Source organism: Magnolia sinica, chromosome 7 (assembly GCF_029962835.1).
Source record: "Magnolia sinica isolate HGM2019 chromosome 7, MsV1, whole genome shotgun sequence".
In the NCBI taxonomy this organism is placed as follows: domain Eukaryota; kingdom Viridiplantae; phylum Streptophyta; class Magnoliopsida; order Magnoliales; family Magnoliaceae; genus Magnolia; species Magnolia sinica.
The window spans coordinates 70,171,147-70,179,138 of record NC_080579.1 but is presented as its reverse complement, the minus strand read 5'-3'; positions in this window follow the sequence as shown (position 1 = coordinate 70,179,138).

Here is a 7,992-nt window from a genome sequence, read left to right as displayed (position 1 = left end):
GCAATTCAATTTGCACCAGCTAATACATGTGATTATAAGAGAGAGATATCAATTATAATTTTTAATAAAAACTATAACTTAAGCTAATGAGAAGATGGAAAGCTCAAGGGGAAGAATCATCACCTCATGCATCGAATCGCCAATTGGCGTTGCTACGAAGCGCGTGCACCCTCAGGATTGAATCCTACCATGGATTGTGAAGTTGTACGTGAGATCAGGTTTCTACAAAGTACTTAAGGTCAAGGTTAATATGACCTAGGGTTTAGGTTACTTATGTTTAGAGTTTTATTCTAGAGTCTAGTCCCATACTTAGATTTTAGGATTTTAATGTAAAGTTTAGGGCTTCATCTTAGGATTTAGTTCTAAGTTTAGATTATGGAATTTAAACTCTATTTCGTGTGGCCATTAATGGTATTGTTAATGGGAGTAATGAATGGGTAAAATTAATAAATAAATTGTTGTAAATTTTAAGAATATTACAACGGCTAATATTATATTAAATTACCTAACAACACACGAGTGGTGATACTAATAGTGACTCATGACAGTAATAACAACGGTAAAAGGGACATATAATGATATCTTAGAGAACAACTTATTAATTTGTACGATTAGGATCATAACTTATGGTTTAGGTTACTTAGACTCAGGATTTCATCCACTAACCTAACTTTAGGCTTTGGCTTAGAGTTTAGAAATCAAATTCATATAATTAATTCATATTAATTTTAGAATGAAGTAAAAGTAGATAATAATTTCCTATTAATGCTATCAATGTTAATCTTATTGTTAATAACCTACACTGATAAAAGGTAGAGCATGATAAATGTTGTAACTAACACTAGCAGAATTAACAAATAGTTAGCCATATTTAATAATCGCAATAATTATAGCCACATTAATGATGGTAATAAATACTAAGATTTGATAATTACAGCCTTTGATTATAATAGCTAGTTATAGCATAAATAACTTACCAATGTTCTAATTAAAATTTCAATACGAGGTTTTTAGGGAAAACGCACCTGTAATTCATTTGACTTGAATCAACACAACTTGGCATTTGAGTTGACTCAGCTCAACTCTCTCAATCTCACCTTCTCCTTCTTCTTTCTTTTCTTTCTTTTCTCTTTCATTCCTCCATTCCTCTATCCCTTGCTAGGATGTCCAGCAATGGGTCTGGACAGACCAACCCAGCTCGACTCGCTCAGACTCGATGAGTTGACTCAGTTTGGGCCGGACAGCCCATCTTCTTCTCATTCATTTTCTCTCTTCTCTCTCTCTCTAGAATCTCTCTTTTCTATTTCTTTCTTCTTCTTTTCCTCTCTTGCTTTAGCTGGAAAACTCCAGCAAGGAGGCTGGCGAGACCCAACACAGGTGAGTCAAGTCAACTCGCTTGCCATGCAACCCACCAACCGATCTTGCTTTCTCTCTTTCTATTACATGCCCCTATACTCTCCCTAGTTTTTCACAGGGTCTGGGACAGACCAAACTCGCAGCTAGCTCGAGCTAACCCCAACTCCAATCGCCTAGCTCAACCCAGCGAGTTGAGCAGTCACACCAGCGACTCGGTTGGGTTGAGCCAATGCCGCACACAAGCACACACACTCCACATTTCAATTGATGGAAGGGATGCTTGGCAGGCCTGAATCCTACCAGACATGCAACTCAGCTGGGTCAGCTCGACTCAATGAAGGCAGAAGATGCCGGCGAGTAGGGCCCCCTTGACTCGGTAGTGAGTGCAACAGTTGCACTTGCCCTCTCCCTCGCTCTCTCCCACTGTTTCTCTCTTTTTCTTCTCCCTGCTGGGACGTCCAGCAGTGAGACTAGATGAACCAAACCCAGCCCAACTCAGTCCAACCTCGGCTCGGTTTGAGTCAGCAACGTGGTGCAGCTGCACCACGTCAACCCTCTCTCTACTCTCTTTCCTTCTATTTCTTCCTCCATTTCTTTTCTTTCCATTTCTTTCTTCTCTTTCCTCCTTATCCTATTCATTCCCTTCACCCCAGCTGCATCAGAACATGGCCCGCAGCAAAACAGGAACCGTGGCTCGCCGAGGAAGAAGACCGGCCATTAATGGCAGATCTCGATGCGGGGCAATTTTCTCAGATCCGAATGCATTGGATGGTCTGATTTGGTGGGATAAAGCTAGGGGATGCTTCAAGTTGAAGCTCCAATGGAGTTTCATAGATGGGTTGGAAGGAAGAAGCTTTCGGATGGGTTTTCTCTCAGGCGGCTGCAAGAATGGGGAATGAGCTCCTGTTGCTCGATCCACGCCCTTTTATTCCTTTACCCTAACGTGTTAGAACCGTAGGATTGACAACAAACGGTCCAGATCGTCCTGGCTGAAACCGTCTCCAAATACGGTGGGCGAATCCGAAACTGCTTGTGGTTTTGTTTGCTAAGGGAGCCCTAAACCGCTCAGCTAAAATGGACGGCTGAGATTGCTTTGGATGGATGTCCGAGATCGTGCTAGACGCCCCTCACGCGGATCGCTGATGTGGAGTGGAAACAGTTTCCACTTTTGGAAACGTTGTGTTTCCGGGTCCTTGTTGCGCCAGCTCACGAGTGCATGTGGGTGCACCTAGCAGGTGGAGGTTTCAGGGTTTTGGTCAGGGCTGAGGTTCGCACACGATGGACGGTTTGGATCTTTCGTCTGGGTAGTGTGGGTGGACCACGAATCAACCAAAACGGATGCTCGTCCGTCGGCTGCGCAACGAGAGGGAGAGAGAAAAACTCTCCATTTTTGGAGAAGCACGGGTCAGCCCGTGCTGACCGGTCTAACCAGCCTGGTGCACAGCGGGTGCATCCCCTGTGGTGCACATGCGACGCAGGTGTGGGGTCCACCGTGATGTTTTTGAGAAATCCACACCGTCTAAATGATTCTAGAGGTCATATTAGGTCACCTAACTAAAGATGAGGTGGATCTAAAGCCTAGGTGGGGCCCACAACTTGATTTGGGTCGTATTGGTGGATTCCTGCAATTCCAACGGTCGGATCATATCAAATTTGAACGACAACGGTTAAAAGGGCTAAGGGATCTATTCAGGCGACCGGGACCACCTACGCTATGGATTTAGAATATTAAATGCTATTATTAGAATAAGTTTTAATGTTTATTATTATTATTATTATTATTATTTTCCTTTATATATTTTGTCATATATAATTTATATTAATACAAATTGTTAATATATAAATTATATGAATATCAGTATGCAGAGATTAATAAATATGTATTATTATTTGTATGGTCATATATGTGTTAGGTTTTTAAATTTTATATAAGTCATTAGATTTTCTAGTATATTTTATTTTTATGTATTACAGATTCTATAGTTCGTAATTTATATTAATGAGGTTGTAAGTATATGCACATAACATGGATTATAGTTACATATCATTTTAACATGAAATTTTCCATCTTTACAAAGTACACACACTTCATAGTTTATATATTTATGTTGCATTATTTATACATTTATATTAAATTAATTTATATGGTAACACTCGAGTATTGCAAAGTACGGGGTGTTACAGGGCGTCTCCTGGCCACGAAGGTTTAGGGATTTTCACCGAGGGACATCTATGGCGCCCGTATGCTAGAACCAAACATTTTCGGTGTCCCATTTGGCCATCCACGATATGCATGTGGAGGCTACGGCCCTGATGTTGCTAAGGCGTATAGTAATCATAATGTGAGATGCATGAGTCATACAATCCAGTCATGCATCAATCCTGCACATACCGCGTGCTCAAGTGAGATAACCTCCGCCTATCAGGGAGTCTAATAACAATATGCTCGATGACATATGCAATGATCAATCACATCTCATAACCAACATGCAGATGATGTGTATGGGCATGTATCATGATGTTATGCTGTCACATACTCATAATCGGTATCAATAATCGGCATCGACCATCAATCACAAAAATGTGGGCATTTAACCAACATTGTCCCCCAAGGAATGGTGGACCCATGGCCTTACACTTGGGCCAAACATACAACACCATGGGTCCCTCTCAATAGCGTAATACACACCACGATGGACCTTTCACATGGGCCTAACATACATCACAATGAACTCCATTGCCTGACCCTCCAATGCATTACAAAGGGCCTTAACTATAGATCGCATATCATCATATAGGTCTTGACAATCGGCCTCAGCCTCGATTGATAATCCGCCTCGATCGATATTCGGTAATCGACCAAGATAGGTCAGAATCGGTAATCGTCCTCGATCGATAATCAGTCTCGATCGATATTCAGCAATCGACTAAGACAAATCAGAATCGATAATTGGCCTCGATCGATAATCAGCCTTGATCGATAATCAACAACTGGCCAAGACAAATCAAAATCGGTAATCGACCTCGATCGATAATCACCCTCGATCGATATTCGGCAATCGACCACGATAGTTGGGATTGGTCAATAATCAGAATTGGCAAATCGGTCACGACAATGGCACCGATAACCAACAGATAAACAAAGCGGGGTCCATAAATGATTAGCCGATCAACCATAGTATAAGGATTGGTACTCGGCTGTGGTTATGTCAACTCCGAGAGCACGGAGCCATCCGTCTACGGTGAATGGGCCCCACTTATTTGGGTTAACCCACGAAGAGAATGGGCCTAACAAGGCCTAAGGGGAGGTCACAATGTGTACATCTAACCAACATTGCTCCCAACAAGTGACCCACATATGGCCAAACATATAATGGGCCCATGGCCTCACACAAGGATCTCATAAATCAAGCGGGTCGCATCACATGGGCCTAATGCACATCGTTATGGGCCGCCTCACATGGGCCGAAAATACATCTCAATGGTCTTCTTCATATGAGTAGGAATATATCACAATGGCCTCACTAAATGGGTCGAAAACACATTACAATGGGCCACAACGTATGGACCGAGTATACGTCTCAATGGGCCATGACTCATGGGCCCCATTACATCATAATGGGCCATAACCCGTTGGCCACAAATACAATAAGTGGACCACATCAATGGGCCTCATACACATCAAGTGGGTTGCAACATATGTGTTACACTAATGGGCCTCGTCCATTGGCCTCAGATATATTAGTGGGCCACATCTCATGGGGCTAACAAGACAAACAGATGGCCCGCACATGGGCCAAACACAACATAATGGGCTACATACGTCACAATGGGCCGCACTAATACATCAAGGTGGGCCTCATTTTATGGGCTGCACCAAAAATCATTTCAATAGTTATAGGTACAACATGTGTATTATTACACCCATGGCCCACGTATGATGATCAGCACTGTCCAAACATATCCATGTAAATTGGCGCCAACCAAATATTGTCTAGCACTATCCCAACATTATGGACAGTGTGGATACAAAATACGTTCATCTAGGCGGGCCGCACAAGTGGTCGGTATGGGTGAAGTACACACAGCATGGTGGGCCTGTACAGTGTAGGCAGGCCCAGCACATGCCGCAAGCAGGCCCTGCGCCATGAAGACGGGTAGACAATGCGGATATAAAATACATACATCGGAGGGGGGGAGTCCCGCCATCCATCGGGCTAAATGGTGCGGATATACAATACATTTATCATGACGGAATCACACATTGAAATGGGCCTTATATACATTATATTGGGCCTCGACCCATGGGCCCCAAATACATCTAATGGGCCTCAAACCATGGGCTCATATATCTCAAGTGGGCCTTAGTGGGCAGGACACAAATACATGAAGTTGGGCCTAATCACACGAGCCTTACATACTTCACAATGGGCCTCATAATATGGGCCTTATACAAGTCAAGGTAGGCCTCAACAAGGATCACCAATACATCAAGATGGGCCTCAACAATGGGCCTTAAATTATCTCCAAAAATGATTGGACAGTTGGATGAAACACATGCATCATGATGAAGCCCACTCTAATGGAGGGTGTGGTTTACAATACATACATAAGTGGGTCCCATGTGGGGCCTACCATAATGTTTATTTCCACCCAACTGTTCATAAGGCCACGTGGACCAAGGTAGGGCCCACTATAATATTTATTTTCCACCCACCTGGGCCCACTTATAATATTTATTTACATCCAACCTGTACATAAGGTCATGTGGACCAGGGCCCACCATAACGTTTATTTACATCCAACCTGTTCACAAGGCCACGTGGACCAGGGGGGTAGGGCCCACTGAAATATTTATTTGCCACCAATCTGTTGACTGGTCACGTGGGTAGGAGACAATCATGATATTTATATGCCGTCCAACCTGTTTATAAGGTCACTTGGACCTGGGGGTGGGCGTGGGGCCCACTGAAATGTGGTTCACAAATCTAGCCCACCCATTATGTGAGTCCCACCTGGCTGACGGTCCAGACCAAGTTTCAGCAACATCCAAAACTCAGGTAGGCCCCACCAAGTGATTTTATATGTTTTTGCAAGTCTTCGGATGATTTTAAATGATGTGACCCACCTGAGTTCCGTATAAGCCTTTTTTTTAGGGTGGACACCTGGTCTGAGGGGACCCAACAAGTGCATGGTGTGGATGTTCGAAATGCATCACAGTGGGGCCCACAGCTGGGGTCGTGAGGCCCAGCTCGTCCGTCCGCCCGCCCACTGACAGCTACTGCCTTCTATTCCATTTTTTTTTTAAAAACCAAAGATCTGATGGTTTTTGATAGATGGGGCCCACCAAAGACGAATCCATCCCAGCCATTGGTCCCTGTGGCTCGATACAATCCCATCGAGTCCAATATTGGGTGGTTTTTACTATACAGGAGCATCAGGGATGTATTTTAATGGTAGGAAACTTGTTTGCTATGTTACGACCCATCATAAATTCGGATTGAGATCATTTTTCGACTCAACGCCTAAAATGATCTGGGAAATAGGATGGTCGGCTTGGATTATATAAAAACATCAAGGTGGGGCCTACATGAGTGGCGCACCAACATATATACATATAATATATATCTTATATTATATATATACAATACATTTTATATTATATATATTATATATATTATATAAAATATAACATATAAAAAGAAGGATGTATTGGGCCCATCCAAACAGTGGATGGTGTGGATCATCACCTGCAATAGGGTGGGCCACACCATTTGATGTAGATGGACGGGGTAGATATAACACATATTGGTGGGATCCACACCATCACAAAGAAAGAGAGAGAGAGAGAGAGAGAGAGAGAGAGAGAGAGAGAGAGAGAGAGAGAGAGAGAGAAATATATGGTGAGATAGAGGGACCCCGCCACTATGGGCCCCTCTTGCTTAAATCACATACATCAAAATGGGACCCACCAATAAGTGGGCCCTAAAATCGAAAATAATGGTAAATCACCCACCTTGTCTTCCTTCTTCTTGCTCCCTTAGACTCCAATGCTCCTTAGCTTGCCTTTTGATGGAGGTTGATGGGAGATTGATGGTGTGGATGAAAGATGAGAGGGTGTAGATGGAAGATGAGAAGGTGGACCACACTTGTGGTTTGGGAGAGAGGGGTTGGACGTGTGAAATTTTTTTGTTGATTGGGAGATTTGAGAAATGAGAGAGAGAGAGAGAGAGAGAGAGAGAAGTGATGGGTGATAAGAGGTGATGGAGTGATGGGTGATGTAAGGAGAGATGATGGGAGGTATGGTTTGGTTTGAAAATTGGTAAAAGAGGGATGGGTAGGGAGAGAGAGAGTTGACTTATGGAAAAGAGATAGATGGGTTGCATGTACTTTACTTGTACTTGAGGTATGGAGTGTACTTGGTTGATTGATTGATTGATTGATGGGACATGAGGTAGAGATTCCCTCGAAATTGCAACGCGCGGTATTTTCCTCGAACTGCATGCGGGCCCACGTCTCCTGGCCCGAGATTCACCTCGGCGGGCGAGACACGGCATCGGAATCGCGGCGACGGTGCGGTCGTACTGCTACAGGCCTTGGGTCAAACCGACTCAGGAATACGGGATACGATTCAGA